Source organism: Bubalus bubalis, chromosome 6, assembly GCF_019923935.1.
Source record: "Bubalus bubalis isolate 160015118507 breed Murrah chromosome 6, NDDB_SH_1, whole genome shotgun sequence".
NCBI lineage: Eukaryota > Metazoa > Chordata > Mammalia > Artiodactyla > Bovidae > Bubalus > Bubalus bubalis.
This window is the reverse complement of record NC_059162.1, coordinates 8553153-8570180: the sequence shown is the minus strand read 5'-3', so window position 1 is coordinate 8570180 and position 17028 is coordinate 8553153.

Sequence of the window (17028 nt, the reverse complement as noted above, 5' to 3'; positions counted from 1 at the left end):
TGCAAAGAGCAGGGGCTACTCTCTAGTTGCAGCCCGTGGGCTTCTCATTGCAGCAGCCTCTCCCGTCTTGGAGCACAGGCTCTAGGCACACAAGCTTCAGTTGTTGCCGCTTGAGGGCTCTAGAGTGTAGGTTCCGTATTGTAGCTCACCAGCTTAGTTGCTCTGAGGCATGTGGAATCCTTGGTCACAAGGGATTGAACCTGTGTCACCTGCATTGGCAAGCAGATTCGTAGCCACTGCGCAGAGGAGTCCCTCAAGCAGGGATTTAAAGGAACTCTGAGACTGATCAGTCTCAAAGGTCATTTAGGTCACTTTCTCAGCCTTCTCAGAAAGGAATTCAGTGACAAAGTGATAGGTAGTGGATCTATTTAGGGAGAAACATACTCCACAGTATCAGGACCATCTGCCATCTCAGAAGAGGCCCTGAAATAAAATGTGGTTAGTTTCTATGGGCTGGGTAATTTCACAGGCTAATGACTGGGAGGATTATTTCAACTGTTTCAGGGAAAGGGCAGGGATTTCCAGAAATTAGGCCGCTGCCCTCTTTTTTGGCCTTTGAGGGTTAGCCTCAGAACTCTCATGGTGGGTGTGTCATTTAAATGCTAATATATTACAAAGGCTTCCCTGGTGGCTCAGATAGTAGAGTCTGCCTGCACTGTGGGAGACCACGGTTCAATCCCTGGGTCGGTAAGATTCCCCTGGCGAAGGAAATGGCAACCCACTCCAGTATTCTTACCTGGAAAGCCCCATGGATGGAGGAGCCTGGCAGGCTACAGTCCATAGTGTTGCAAAGAGTTGGACACAACTGAGCGACTTCATTTCATATTACAAAGAGTGTATAATGGGGCTCAAGGGCTTCCCAGGTGGTGCTCAGTCCGTTCAGTTGCTCAGTCATGGCCGACTCTTTTCGACACCATGGACTGCAGCGTGCCAGGCTTCCATGTCCATCACCAACGCCTGGAGCTTGCTCAAACTCAAGTCCATCGAGTCAGTGATGCCATCCTGTTGCACCCACATGTTCTGGGAAACAGACTCACTCAGAAGGACGATGCAGATAGTGGAGTGCAGTTTATTACACCTGCAGGCCCAAGGAAGAGTCTTCTCATAGCCAAGGACCCCAACCAGGTTTTGTGAAAACCTTATATACCCTAAGCGTATGTGCCCAAACCCACCTCCCCAAATTCCCTGAAACTAGTCTCAACAAAGGAAAAAAACAGATACAATCAAAGTTAATGGTGATTCATATGCCTTAAGCCTAGGTAGTTAACAGTGGACAATTATCAATAGGCTTGTGGTCATACCCCAATAAGCATAATAGAATGTATGATTCTATTCGGTTACACAGATAATTAGGGTATTCTTTTAGGCGATGGAGAGCCCTGGGGCTCTTCCTTCCGGGGGCCTGGTTTTCCAGTTGGCATGTCGTTTCCATCGATGTTGGGCATATAGCTCAAAGTCCACAGTCCGGCCCAAGCTGGAGTCCTGCTTTCAAGATAGGGCCTGTTCTGTTTCCTCCTTCAATCCAACCATCTCATCCTCGGTCATCCCCTTCTCCTGCCTTCAATCTTTCCCAAGTGGTGCTAGCAGTAAAGAATCCGCCTGCCAAAGAGGAGACACAAGAGATGCAAGTTCCATCCCTTGCATCCCATTCCATCCCAGGGGGTGGGGAAGATGCCCTGGAGTAGGAAATGGCACCCCACTCCAGAATTCTTGCCTGGGAAATTCCATGAACAGAGGAGCCTGGGGAACTACAGTCCATGAGGCCACAAAGAGTCAGAGATGACTGAATGACTGAGCACTGTCTGTCTGTAATGGTGCTCAAGGTCCATTGGAAGTTGAATTTTCCATCTAGGACCTTGTGGGTTCTAATCAGTTTTTGTCAGGGCCAATGTCTATATCATTCTTTTAAAGGTTGTTCCCTGCCCCCTTCCCTCCTGTTTCATTGCAGATAGTCTTCATATTGTTACCCTAAAACTGGGTTCGCCTCTTGGTATCACACCAATAGACAGCAAAGCCAATGATCAGGAGAAGGAAGAGTTTATTATCTCTAGCAGTAAGTACAGAGAAGGCAATGGCACCCCACTCCAGTACTCTCGCCTGGAAAATCCCATGGATGGAGGAGCCTGGTAGGCTGTAGTCCATGGGGTCGCTAAGAGTCAGACACAACTGAGCGACTTCCCTTTCACTTTTCACTTTCATGCATTGGAGAAGGAAATGGCAACCCACTCCAGTGTTCTTGCCTGGAGAATCCCAAGGAAGGGGGAGCCTGGTGGGCTTCCATCTCTGGGGTCACACAGAGTCGGACACGACTGAAGCGACTTAGCAGCAGCAGCAGCCGCAAGTAAGGAGAGCACCAGGGATTTTTCCCAAAGTAGCATCTCCTGAAAAGCAAAATTGAGGAACTTTTAAGCTAAAAGTACATATATATTCAGGAAGGGGCTTGAGGAGAGAACTTAGCATAGAATTGGGGCAAAGGTTGACAGAGTCCAAACTTATAGTTGATTGGAGTCAAAAGGGTCAGCAGCATCATTCCATCCTCCACCTGTGTGGAGGTGTTAGTTCCACACAGGACCTATTATTCTGTATATCCCTTGAGGAGGAACTAGGACTCTGCTCTTTCATTGTACTATTATTTGCCTTTTCTCTGTTAGTGCATTCCTTTGTTCGTTAAGATGATTAATTACTGAGACTTGTTGAAGGGTAAGCATAGCTCCAGGCTTAGATCACAAAATGTCTTAGGCCAAAATGACTTCTCTTACAATAAGAAAGCCATTAATTGTTCTCTTTCTCCAGAGATTCCCCTAACTTATCTGCTTACAAAATGGCACAGATTCACATGCCCCCCAGTTAATCTCACTCCTCTGGATAACCCCTTGTTTATTATTTTACCAAGAACAGAACCAGGCGCTAGAGAAACTGTCTCTCTAAGGGATAGACAGATCTGGGTTAAAACCCAGTTCCCCAATCTACCTATCTGTCCTTGGCCAGCTCACATTTCTCTGACATTTTCTCCAGTCAGAAGGCAGTTATGATGATGGCAATATTGTCCTTTTTCTATTCTAACTACCTAACAATATGACTTACCTTAGGACAGGGAAGCTGGCATGCTGCAGCCCATGGGGTTGCAAAGAATCAGACACAGCTGAGCAACTGAAAAACAACAATGGCAAAATAAGAATTAAATAATATAAAAGATGTACTATGCTTCCTTAGCACAGGGCCTGGTACATTTTCAGAACTGCAATGGTAGTTATTTTCATCACTCTTATTTTCAGTCTAAGAATGCATTTGCAACCCCATACTTATGTCAGTTAATCTACAACAAAGGAGGCAAGACTACATGATGGAGACAAGACAATCTCTTCAATAAATAGTATAGAGAAAACTGGACAGCTACACATAAAAGAATGAGATTAGAACATTTCCTCACACCATATTCAAAAATAAACTCAAAATGGATTAAAGACCTAAACATTAGACCTAGAAGAGAATATAGGCAGAACACTTTTTGATGTAAATCATAGCAATATATTTTAGATCAGTCTCCTAAGGCAAAAGAAATAAAAACAAAAATAAACAAATGGGACCTAACTAAACTTAAAAGCCTTTGCACAGCAAAGTAAAAGACAATCTAGTGAATGATAGAAAATACTTGCTGATGATATGATCAATAAGGGGTTAATATCCAAAATGTACAAACAGCTCATATAACTTAATATCAGTAAACAACACAGTTTTATTTATTTTTTGGCTGCACTGGGTAGCATGTGGGCTTAGTTGCCCCCAGCACATTGGGTCTTAGCTGCTCCACCAGGGACTGAACCCATGTCCCCTGCTTTGGAAGGCTGATTGTTAACCACTGGACCACCAAGAAAGTCCCTATTTTTTTAATTTATTTTTAATTGGAGGATAATTGCTTTAAAATGTTGTGTTGGTTTCTGCCATACAACAATGTGAATCAGCCATAGGTATATATATATCCCCTCCCTCTTGAACCTCCCTCCCTAATCCACCATCCCACCCCTCTAGGTTGAGGAGAGCACCAGGTTGAGCTCCCTACCACTGGGTTTTAAAACAGCCCAGATAGACAACCTTCCAAAGAAGACATGCACATGGCTAATAAGCACATGAGAAGATGCTCAACATCACTAAGTGTTCAGTACAGTTCAGTTCAGTTGCTCAGTCATGTCCGACTCTTTGTGATCCCATGAATCGCAGCATGCTAGGCCTCCCTGTCCATCACCAACTCCCGGAGTTCACTCAAACTCATGTACATCGAGTCAGTGATGCCATCCAGCCATCTCATCTTCTGTCGTCCCCTTCTCCTCCTGCCCTCAATCCCTCCCAACTTCAGGGTCTTTTCCAATGAGTCAACTCTTCGCATGAGGTGGCCAAAGTATTGGAGTTCCAGCTTCAGCATCCATCCTTCCAGTGAACACCCAGGACTGATCCCCTTTAGGATGGACTGGTTGGATCTCCTTGCAGTCCAAGGGACTCTCACAAGTCTTCTCCAACACCACAGTTTAAAAGCATCAATTCTTCGGTGCTCAGCTTTCTTCACAGTCCAACTCTCACATCCATACATGACTACTAGAAAAACCATAGCCTTGACTAGATGGACCTTTGTTGGCAAAGTAATGTCTCTGCTTTTGAATATGCCATCTAGGTTGGTCATAACTTTCCTTCCAAGGAGTAAGCGTCTTTTAATTTCCTGGCTGCAGTCACCATCTGCAGTGATTTTGGAGCCCAAAATAATAAAGTCTGACACTGTTTCCCCATCTATTTCTCATGAAGTGATGGGACCAGATGCCATGATCTTAGTTTTCTGAATGTTGAGCTTTAAGCCAACTTTTTCACTCTCCTCTTTCACTTTCTTCCACAGGCTTTGTAGTTCTAATACTTCACTAAGTATTCAGTTCAGTCGCTGAGTCATGTCCGACTCTTTGCGACCCCATGAACTGCAGCATGCCAGGCCTCCCTGTCCATCACCATCTCCCGGAGTTCACTCAAACTTACATCCATCGAGTCGGTGATGCGCTAAGTATTAGAGAGATGCAAATCAAAATCACAATGAGATCACCTTACACCTGTCATAATGATTATTATCATAATGTCTATGAAAGTGAAAGAGGAGAGTGAAAAAGTTGGCTTAAAGCTCAACATTTAGAAAACTAAGATCATGGCATCTGGTCCCATCACTTCATGAGAAATAGATGGGGAAACAGTGGAAACAGTGTCAGACTTTATTTTGGGGGGGCTCCAAAATCACTGTGGATGGTGATTGCAGCCAGGAAATTAAAAGACGCTTACTCCTTGGAAGGAAAGTTATGACCAACCTAGATGGCATATTCAAAAGCAGAGACATTACTTTGCCAACAAAGGTCCATCTAGTCAAGGCTATGGTTTTTCCAGTAGTCATGTATGGATGTGAGAGTTGGACTGTGAAGAAAGCTGAGCACCGAAGAATTAATGCTTTTGAACTGTGGTGTTGGAGAAGACTGCTGAGAGTCCCTTGGACTGCAAGGAGATCCAACCAGTACATTCTAAAGGAGAACAGTCCTGGGTGTTCTTTGGAAGGAATGATGCTAAAGCTGAAACTCCAGTACTTTGGCCACCTCATGCAAAGAGTTGACTCATTGGAAAAGACTCAGATGCTGGGAGGGATTAGGGGCAGGAGGAGAAGGGGACGACAGAGGATGAGATGGCTGGATGGCATCACCGACTCGATGGACGTTGAGTTTGAGTGAACTCTGGGAGTTGGTGATGGACAGGGAGGGGTGGCGTGCTGCGATTCATGGGGTCACAAAGAGTCAGACACGACTAAGTGACTGAACTGAACTGAACTGAGTGATTAACAAGTAATATTAATGTTATTATAAATACTAAGTAACTTATAGTCAATTTACAGCAAACTAAAACCCACAAGCCTCTTATTTTTTAATAATATTTATTTTTATTTATTTATTTATTTGACTGCACTAGGTCTTAGTTGCAGCATGTGGGATCGAGTTCCCTGACCAGGGATCAAACCCAGGCCTCCTGCATTGGAAGCAAGGAGCCTTAGCCACTGGAGCACCAGGGAAGTCCCAGCTTTTTATTTGTGCTTGAACTACTATTAAACCAGATCTCTCACATACTATCTTTATACAGTTGTGGGATTTTGGCCACCCTGTACAGCATGCAGGGATCTTAGTTCCCAGCCAGGGATCAAATCTGTGCCCAGCGCATTGGGAGCTCAGAGTCTGAAGCACTGGACCACCAGAGAAGTCCCTATACAATTTTTTTTTAATATTTAAATGTGTTTATTTGGTTACATCAGGTCTTACTTGCCGCATGTGGGATGTAGTTCCCTAACCAGGGATGAATCTAGTTCCCTGACCTGGGCCCCCTGCATTGGGAGCTCGAAGTCCTGCCACTGGACCACCAGGGAAGTCCCCCTGTGCAATTTTAACCAAGTACATTTGCATTTATCCGTACTCAATTTTATATTTTTTGTTTTGAAAATGAACTAATATACAGAAAAGTATACATGTAATAATGTTAACGATTAAAGTAAATACAAATAATGTGCATTCCAATTATTTCTATATAAAACATTTATGTGTATATTTACAAAGCATAAAGGGGCTCTCCTAGTGGCCCAGTGGTAAAGAATTCACCTGAAAGGCAGGAGACTGCCTGCAATGTAGGAGACGTGGGTTCTATCCCTGGGACAGGAAGATCCCCTGGAGAAGAATATGGCAACCCACTCCAGTATTTATGCTTAGGAAATCCCACAAACAGAGGAAGCTGGAAGGCTACAGTCCATGGGGTCGAAGGAGTTGGACACGACAGCAACTACACCACCACAAAGCATACAAGTAAATTTGGAGTGTCCAAATAACTGTTTTAATTCTGTATTTATTTCTGGCTGTGGTGAGTCTTTGCTGCTGCTCACGGGATTTCTCCAGTTGCGGCCAGCGTGGGGTACTGTCGAGCCTCAGTGCGCAGCCTTCTCACTGCGCTGGGTTCTCGTCCTGGAGCTCAGGCTCTAGCAGTGGCGGCACACGGGCTCGGTAGTTGTGTCTCTTGGGTTCAGACTCGGGCTCAGTAGTTGCGGTGCATGGGCTTAAGTCGCTCTGCAGCACGTGGGGTCTTCCCAGACAGGGATGGAAACCATGTCCCCTGAATTGGCAGGCGAATTCTCATCCACTGACCACCAGTTCACTTCAGTTCAGTTGCTCTGTCGTGTCCAACTCTTTGTGACCCCATGGACTGCAGCACGCCAGGCCTCCCTGTCCATCACCAACTCCCAGAGTCCCCCCAAATCCATGTCCATTGAGTCAAGTGATGCCATCCAACCATCTCATCCTCTGTCGTCCCCTTCTCCTCCTGCCATCAATCTTTCTCAGCATCAGGGTCTTTTCAAATGAGTCAACTCTTCTCATCAGGTGGCGAAAGTATTGGAGTTTCAACTTCAGCATCAGTCCTTCCAATGAACACCCAGGACTGAACTCCTTTAGGATGGACTGGTTGGATCTCCTTGCAGTCCAAGGGACTCTCAAGAGTCTTCTCCAACACCACAGTTCAAAAGCATCAATTCTTCAGTGCTCAGCTTTCTTTATAGTCCAACTCTCACATCCATACATGACCATTGGAAAAACCATAGCCTTGACCAGACGGACTTTGTTGGCAAAGTAATGTCTCTGCTTTTGAATATGCCATCTAGCTTGGTCTTAACTTTCCTTCCAAGGAGTAAGCATCTTTTAATTTCATGGCTCCAATCACCATCTGCAGTGATTTTGGAGCCCAGAAAAATAAATTCAGCCACTGTTTCCACCGTTTCCCCATCTACTTGCCATCAAGTGATGGGACCGGATGCCATGATCTTAATTTTCTGAATATTGAGTTTTAAGCCAACTTTTTTACTCTCCTCTTTCACTTTTATCAAGAGGCTCTTTAGTTCTTCTTCACTTTCTGCCATGTCATCTGCATATCTGAGGTTATTGATATTTCTCCTGGCAATCTTGATTCCAGCTTGTGCTTCTTCCAGCCCAGCGTTTCTCATGATGTACTCTGCATGTAAGTTAAATAGGCAGGGTGACAATATATAGCCTTGACGTACTCCTTTCCCAATTTGGAACCAGTCTGTTGTCCCATGTCCAGTTCTAACTATTGCTTCCTGACCTGCATACAGGTTTCTCAAAAGGCAGGTCAGGTGGTCTGGTATTTCCATCTCTTTCAGAATTTTCCACAGCTTATTGTGATCCACACAGTCAAAAGCCTTGGCATAGTCAATAAAGCAGAAATAGATGTTTTTCTGGAACTCTCTTGCTTTTTCCATGATCCAGCAGATGTTGGCAATTTGATCTCTGGTTCCTCTGCCTTTTCTAAAACCAGCTTGAACATCTGGAAGTCTGAATTTGGCAATAAGGAGCTCATGATCTGAGCCACAGTCAGCTCCCAACCTTGTTTCTGCTGACTGTATAGAGCTTCTCCATCTTTGGCTGCAAAGAATATAATCAATCTGATTTCGGTGTTGCCCATCTGGTGATGTCCATGTGTAGAGTCTTCTCTTGTGTTGTTGGAAGAGGGTGTTTGCTATGTCCAGTGCATTCTCTTGGCAAAACTCTATTAGCCTTTGCCCTGCTTTGCCGGGGTCCAGCCCCGGCTGATCCAGGGTATTCGAAGCGGGGACGGCGTCGGCGACCTATTTAATTATTTATTCATCAAAGATATAAAGAGTAATAGAATGAGGATAGCTCAGTAGGAAAATTCAGTGGAGAAAAGAGGCTGAGTAGCTTGGTTTACGCGGGGGACCAATAAAACTTCAAGACAAGAAGCTTGCACCACTTACGTAGGCCACAGGCGTCCTTCCGTTCTCCCGAAGGAGAGGAGACACTGAGGCCTCCCCGGTTGGATCTTAGAAGCCCAGGCATAATTAGTAAGCATGGTGGGTTCCGCGCTCCAGATGGAGACTCAGCCAGAGTGAGAGAGAGAGCGACATGGGGAGACCAGTATTTCGAGAAACTGATCCCAATTCTTTATTTCCCATGGTCTACTTTTATACACTGAGATATTATGCAAAAGTCACGTGGGGTCAGCAGTCCTGACTTTTATCAAAGTCAGGTGCTTCATACAAATGTATACAGAGGTCTTAGGGGTGTTACATCATCTTCTGGCCAGGGGGCCTGCTGACAATTTATGACCCTCTCCTTGTGACAGCGGTCAGTCAACCAGGACACTTATTTCTTCAGGAGTGATTATTCTTAAACAGACGCCACCCAAATAAAGTTACATTCCTATAGGGTGAGGGTATAGTGGGTTTTAGTTTAGGAAAGAATTTACTTAGCCTAAGGTCTAACGTGATTTATATCAAAGGTTAATACTTATTTCTTTTATATATTCATTAATGTGTGTAAGGGCAGGGGATATGGAGACTTAGCAACAAACATTGGCTCAACAAATGAAAAAACCCTTCACCAATACAATTTCTAATCAGCCCATTATACTTATACTAATAGCTTTCTCACTTTTCTAAGGAACCTGTTTTTAGAAGGTTTAAAGCATCTCATGCCTCTCACAGTTGGGAGGCTGTGAGCAATCACATGTGGCCAGACAAGCCTGTCAGGCAGGCTAAAGAACCTGCAGAGGAATTTGTAGGTTGAAACACTCCTATCACTCCCAGGAATTATTATTAACTGGAGCTCTAAGTTAACTCCTTCTCCGAAAGAGGTGGTGGGGGACAGCCCCCCGTAAAGCCAGAGGTGTAGGTGAGAGCACAAAGTAGTAAAGTAGGCAGGCTCTGGTTATGGGGGTAGATGCTCGAGGATTTCCAGGGGGGACTCCTGAGGCTCGATCCCGCCTTTGCGTATGTCAAGCCTCCTTCCTCATGACCTTTGCCATGGGCGGAGTGCCTCACGCCGGCCCCCAACACTGCTTCATTCTGTACTCCAAGGCCAAATTTGCCTGTTACTCCAGGTGTTTCTTGACTTCCTACTTTTGCATTCCAGCCCCTATAATAAAAATGACATCTTTTTTGGGCGTTAGTTCTAGAAGGTCTTATAGGTCTTCATAGAACCTTTCAACTTCAGCTTCTTCAGTGTTACCACCAGAGTAGTCCCAAATAATTTGATATTCACCAGGTTCTTTTTCCCATAAAGCGATGAAATAAATAATAAATGTTAAAGTTTTTTTATCATTAACATTTGTTTTCTGTAGTCTTTTAAGAAAAACAGATTTGTTAAACTTCAGATTGGTGAGTTTTTTTGCAAAGTGGAAAATTCTAGAAGGAAATATTAAATATAAATCTTGATTCTGTCCTCCAGTATATTAGCAGTTGAACCTGAATCTACATTATATGCCAGTTTCATAAGCATGCTGTCTCTGACCCAGTTCAAAAGGTTTTTTTTTTTTAAATATGGCCAAAGACAAGAGTTGAAAACAGAATCCTTAAGTGACCTCTTTCCAAGCTGGCAGAGTACACTGATAGCAGTCGAGCTACTGATATATCCAGAGGTTCCTGTTGAGAAATGCTGTGCTTCTGTCACATACTAACTGTATAGATGCCTTACATTTTATAATTGATCTTGTTAGTCATTTTGCTTTATCTCTAGGAAGAGCAAGCCAAAATTTGCAATCCAAATTCAAATATTGACATGCATTCCTCATTTCTTCTGACTTTATCCTGACTTCATCTGACTGTGTTATTCAGTTTTCTCTTTGCCCTGAGATTTCCTTCCCCTTCTATCCTTTTTGGAATGTAGGGTTTTCTATACATGCAAACATGCTGTAGTGATGCTGTGATGTGCTATTCAGACTCCTTCAGAAATGAAGGATGATTTCCCCAGCTGTGGGCCTCTCTGGGAACTACTTCCACCTGAGAGAGTCACACAAAGTTGTGCCCCCTTCCCAGGGTGGTGGTGGTGGTTTAGTCGTGTCCAAGTCTTTCAACCCCAGGGACTGTAGCCCCCCAGGCTCCTCTGTCCATGGGATTTCCCAGGCACAAATACTAGAGTGGGTTGTCATTTCTTTTTCCAGGGCATCTTCCCAACCCAGGGATGGAACCCAGGTCTTCTGCATAGCAAGTGGATTCTTTTCCAACTGAGCTACCAAGGAAGCCTCTTCCCAGGACAACCTATATCTACTCTAATTCCTGTATATCGTTCCTGGGTCACCTTGAAAGACATTTCAATAGAGTAGTGGAATAGGCAATAAAACCTGTATGGAGTAGGCTGAGGAGAGAATGTAAACTGAGAAAATATAGACTATGACCACAGACAGTTCAAGAGAGATGTTGCTGAGAAGGGCAGCAGAAAAAAGAAGCAGCAGCTGGAAGGGTGCTGGATGAAGGCAGAGTAGGTATTTTGTTTACATGGAAAGGACTATTTGCTAATGGCAATGGTCCAGTAGAAAGAAATGCTGTATGAAAGGGGGGTAGTTGCAGTACTATGCTCTTGAGAGAGGAGATGGAATCCACAAGCTGAGGCTCAAAAGAGAGCAGAGATAACCACTATGACTAGCAGGAAGTGTATGGTGCCATTGGAACATTTGTGGCAGGAAGATGATACAAATTCAGTCTAACTTTTGTTCTCTGGAGTATGAGGTAAAGTCACTAGCCAAAAGTACAGAGGAAAAAGGAAAGTTTAGGAGACTGAAGAGTGGGGAGAAGTAGAGACAGAAACTGTACGTACTAGGGAAGTGTATTAGGACTGGTGAGCAGTAACAAGTGCCTTCAAGATATTTTAGACATAAATTTGAAGCGAGACCAGTCAAGCTGGTGTGACTTTTACTCCAGCTCTTTGACTATAGAAAAACAGTAAGTGGTTAGTTGGATGTGACCATAGTTGGGACTTTCCTAAACAAATGGATGGAGACAGCATCAAGGATGTTAAAGTGGTATTTAAGAGAATGGCAGTTTACTTAATTCTGTGTTTTCCCAGAGAGTTTTTTGGGTTTTTGTTTTTGCTAATATAAGCAAATATAAACATATATGTATATTATTTTACTTTTACTCTATTATTTTGCTTTTTTCTTTTTTATACAAAAGATAGCATATATTTTTTTCACCTGAAAATATGTCTTGGAGAATGCAGTTCTCAAATAAATTGTTTCCTCATTCTTTTTTACAGTTGTATAATATTCTGTTTGTAAGCTTCCCTCATGGCTCAGACACTGAAGAATCTGCTGCAATGCAGGAGACCCGACTTTGACCCCTGGCTTAGGAAGATCCCCTGGAGAAGGAAATAGCAACCCACTCCAGTATTCTTGCCTGGAGAATCCCATGGAAAGAGGAGTTTGGCAGGCTCCAGTCCATGGGGTCACAAAGAATCGGACACAACTGAGCGACTAACACTTTACACTTCTAAGGGCTCTTTATACAGTCCAGGAATTAGCCCTTTGTGTATGCTATGACTTCAATTTTCCCTTTACTTTGTCTCTTGGCTTGTGTGATGTTTGTTTGGGGGGCTTTTTTCCTTTTGTTTTTCTTTTTTGGCTGTGACACACAGCAGGCAGATCTGTTACCAGACCAGGGATAGAAACTGCGCCCCCTGCGGTCGACTAGTGGGGAAGTCCCTATTTGTTTTTGTTTTTGCCACCTATAAACTTGCTTGTTTTTTTTATCAGTCTTTTCTTTCATGGGTTCTAAATTCTGACTCAGAGATCTTCCTCGCTTTTATTTATGCAATTTGTTTTCTTATAATGAAAACCTTTACTATGTATTCTCTCAGCAACTTTCACATACACAGTACAGTATTATTAACTAAGTCACCACGCGGTACACTACATTCCCATCACTTTTTTTTTAATTGATTTTTTTTGGAATAGAGTTGTTTTACAATGTTGTATTAGTTTCTGCTGTGCAACAAAGTGAATCAGCTATCTATATACCTATATCCTCTCTTTTTTAGATTTCCTTCCCATTTAGGTCACCAGAGAGCATTGAATAGTGTTCCCTGTGCTATAAGTAGGTTCTCATTAGTTATCTATTTTATACATAGCAGTGTATACGTGTCAGTCCTGATCTCCCAGTTCATCCCACCTCCTTCTCTCCCTTTGGTATCCATACATTTGTTCTCTACACCTGTGTCTCTATTTTCTGCTTTGCAGATAAGTTCATCTGTACCATTTTTCTAGGTTCCACATATAAGTGATATTTTATGATTTTTTTCTCTTTCTGCCTTAATTCGCTCTGTATTACAGTCTCTAGGTCCATCCACATCTCCACAAATGGCACAATTTCATTCTTTTTTTATGGCTGAGTAATATTCCATTGTATATATTTGCCACATCTTTATCCATTCCTCTGTTGATGGACATTAGGTTACTTCCATGTCCTGACTATTGTAAAGTGTTGCAATGGACATTGAGGTTCCCCACTTTTAGATAATGAACTAATTCTTCTTGATAGTTTCCATTTTTACTTTAAATTTTTGATCAATTTGAAACTTTTCTTGGTATAGATTGTGCAGTTTGGAACCCATCTAATTGCAAATAACCACCTTATTATATATTGTAATAGCTGGTAAAACTTGCTCCCACTCATGTTTTTTTTTTTTTTTTTCCTGGCAATTCTTAATTTCAACTAAACTGATACGTTTATGGAATTGAGTCTTCCTATCTGAGAATCTTCTGTTTTTTCTTTCATACAGGTCTTCTTTTAAGATTTTCATTTTCTTCAATATGTTTTGAATTTTCTTTGTAAGTTTAGTCCCAATTATGCAGAATAATGATGATAATAATAGACATACAGGGGGTCAACTGGATTAGGAGGAAAATAAGGGCATGAGGAAAATAATAGTGAAACTGAGGTAAGGTCTATTAATTGGAAGACTTGACAGGTTGAGGAATATGATTAGGACTGGAAAAACTAAGGGAATGAATGAGCTGGAAGGACTTCCCACTGGGAAATACTATCAAGTCTAGGTTCTTTAGATTCTCAGCTTTCCTGACTCCTACTCTCCTTCGAGTCTTCAGCTATTTAACTGATATTTTTCTTTTAACTTAAAAAATTTGCTTTCCTATAGTCCATTTCTTGTGTCTAGTTGTTCTTAGTGTTTTCTTCTTTGGTTAATATGAATTCCAGGAAACATGGCCTATTATTACCATGTAAACATTAACTGAAACAAAGCTTATGTAGTTGTAGTAACAGCAGATAAAATAGACTTTAAGGTAGAAAGCATCATCAGAGATAAAGCAGGATGTAATAAGAAAAGGATCCATTCTGGAGGAAGCATAGCAATTATAAATCTGGAACATCTAATAACATCATCTCCAAATATATACATAAAAATGTCAGAAAAAAGAGAGAAAAGACAAATCCAAATCACAATGAAAGATTTAAACATATCTTTGTAAGTAGCTAATAGAATAAGCAGGCAAAAAAAGAAAAATCAGCAGAGCTATAGATTTGAAGAAAATAATTAATAAACTGGGACTGATATATTAATATACAGAACACTCCACCCCAAAACTGTAAAATATACCTTTTCAAGTGTTCATGGAACATATGCAAAAATCAACCACACACTTGGCTATAAAGCAAGTTTCAACACAGTTTAAATGATTCAAATCTCAGTATATGTCTTCTGAGCAGAAGCAGTGGTTAAATGAGTATGTAAAAAGTCATCAAGCTGCACATTTATGTTATCTGACTCTTGCATCAAATATATTAAAAAACAAGAACAATTTTTCACTGCCAGTCATAAATTCCCTTCCATCAATTTTCAGTTATATCTACACTATTTTATTTACCTTCTTGTGTTTACTCACACATACAATCTCTAAATCTACACATTTTGAATGGCAGGCACTTTTCATATGTTTACATATGCTATTCCAGTAAACTTTCAGAACCACCCAAACAGATGAGTCTTTTAACCCTCCTTTTATAGATGAGGAAAGTGAGAACTGGAAAGTAACTCGCAGTGACCACTAAGTAGTGCTGAGTCAGAACTGGAACTTAGAACTCTGATTCATAGCCTTGGTTCCTTACATAACATGCTGCAATACCATGTGTGAGTATTATTCCCAACTTTCTCCCCTTGCATTTCCCTCCCTGGATTATTAAACACCTCAGTAAAAAATTCAGCATCTATTGAGCACCTCCTTTATGCAGTTCTGGTTTCATTATTGGCCATACAGAAATGAAATAAACAGTCCCTCCCCTTTAAAAGCTCATTCTAGGACTTCCCTGGTGGTCCAGTGGTTAGGTGTCCACCTGTCAAAGCAAGGGACATAGCTTCCATCTCTGGTCCAGGAAGATTCCACATGCCTCGGGGCAACTAAGCCTGTGCACCACAACTACTGAACTTGTGAGCGCTAGAGACCATGCTCTGCAGCAAGAGAAGCCACCGCAATGAGAAGCCCATGAACCGCAACAAGAAAGTAGCCTCTGCTCATCCCAACTAGAAAAAGCCTGCATGCAGCAACAAAGACCCAGCAAGGCCAAAAGTAAATAAATTAAACAAAACAAAAAAAAAAAGAGCTAGGTCCAAGGGGAAGAACCACAAAGATTAGAATACAGTGTGGTAACTGCTACATTGAAGCGCGTACCTTCTCCAATATTCTTCTGGTCCCTCTGACCGTCATGAATCAGTTACATAATTTTATCGGGTTATTTTTCTTCCTTTTCCTTCAGTTTAAAAGCCCTCTGGATGAAGATAGCAAGCATCCTGCCAAACACATTCTTCTAATTTTTTGTGAAATTCAGAGTGGCACAGAAGAGGCTGGAAGCTTCCCAAACAGGGTAAATGGTGAGTAAAGGCCAGGGTCAGAAGGGAGGAGGATCTACTTAGGCCACTAAAGAAATTAGCCTGATGGGGGCTGGCAATGAAAGATGTGTTTGAAAAGTCAGGGTGCTGCCAGATCCAGACTAAAGACTGCTCGGAATGCCAGGTCAAGACACATGCTTGAGCCACTAGGCAACAAGGACCTATTGTAAATGATCAACTCTGACTGATAAGATTAAAATGTTATTTTAAGGTTGTTCAGGCAGCAACATTTCAGAAAGACTGAAATTAGGAGATTCTGAAAGTTGGGAGGCTAGTAAAGCTCAACAAACACCTACTGAGAACTTGAGTCCCACACAGTGGAGATAAGGAAATGAAAGCCAGTTCCTACCTTTGAGGAATTCATAATCAATTGAGAGAGAAACAAGCAAAATGTAATGCAATAGATACAATGACACACTCAACACAAACCTAGGGTAGATAAAGTATGATGAGAGAGGAGTCTGATGTAGCATGGGGAGAGAAGGCAAGGGAAGACAGCCGGCACACAGCTCCTCAGCCTCACCTGCTGACATAGTTAGCTATGAGGAGAGGGCAAGGTTGGCACAGCCCAACAAGGTTACGACCCACACAGTTAATGATAGGGAAAGAGGAATGTTCTCTTAACAATGATCAAGCCAGAGGGCATGGTCAGGTAGTGGGTCAGCTCAGTTTACTTCCAGGATTCTCTCTAACCCTCATCAGCTGAACTGAAGAAAGCAAGTATTGTAGGTTGGCAGGCCAGGAAAGAAGCTAGAAAAGTAGTTTAGGTGGCAGAAGATAGAAAATGGTTGCCTAAAAAGAGATAAAGGATGGAACTGACTGGTCCCAGGGAAATTTTGGAGATTTCAGTGTTCTATATCTTGGTTAGGATGCTTGCTTCAAGTAAGTGTATAACTGTCAAAACTCAATGAAGTGAACACTTAAGAACACTGCATTTTAGGGAATCCCAGGGCAATCCAGTGGTTGGGACTCCATGCTTCCACTGCAGAGAGCACAGTTTGGATCCCTAGTTGGGAAGCTAAAAGCCCACATGCCATGCCAAAAAATAAAAGCATTTTATTGTAAGTAAATTATGCTTCTCTAAAAAAGAAATGCTATAACCAAATTATAAAATTTGAGGAGGGATAAAGAAAGACTAGAACAGTTGAGACTCAACAAGGGAAATTTGGGACTTCCCTGGTAGTCTAGTGGTTGCGAGTCTGCCTGCCAATGCAGGGGACACGGGTTTGACCCGGGAGGATCCCAGGCTTCCCAGGTGACACTGGTGGTAAAGAAG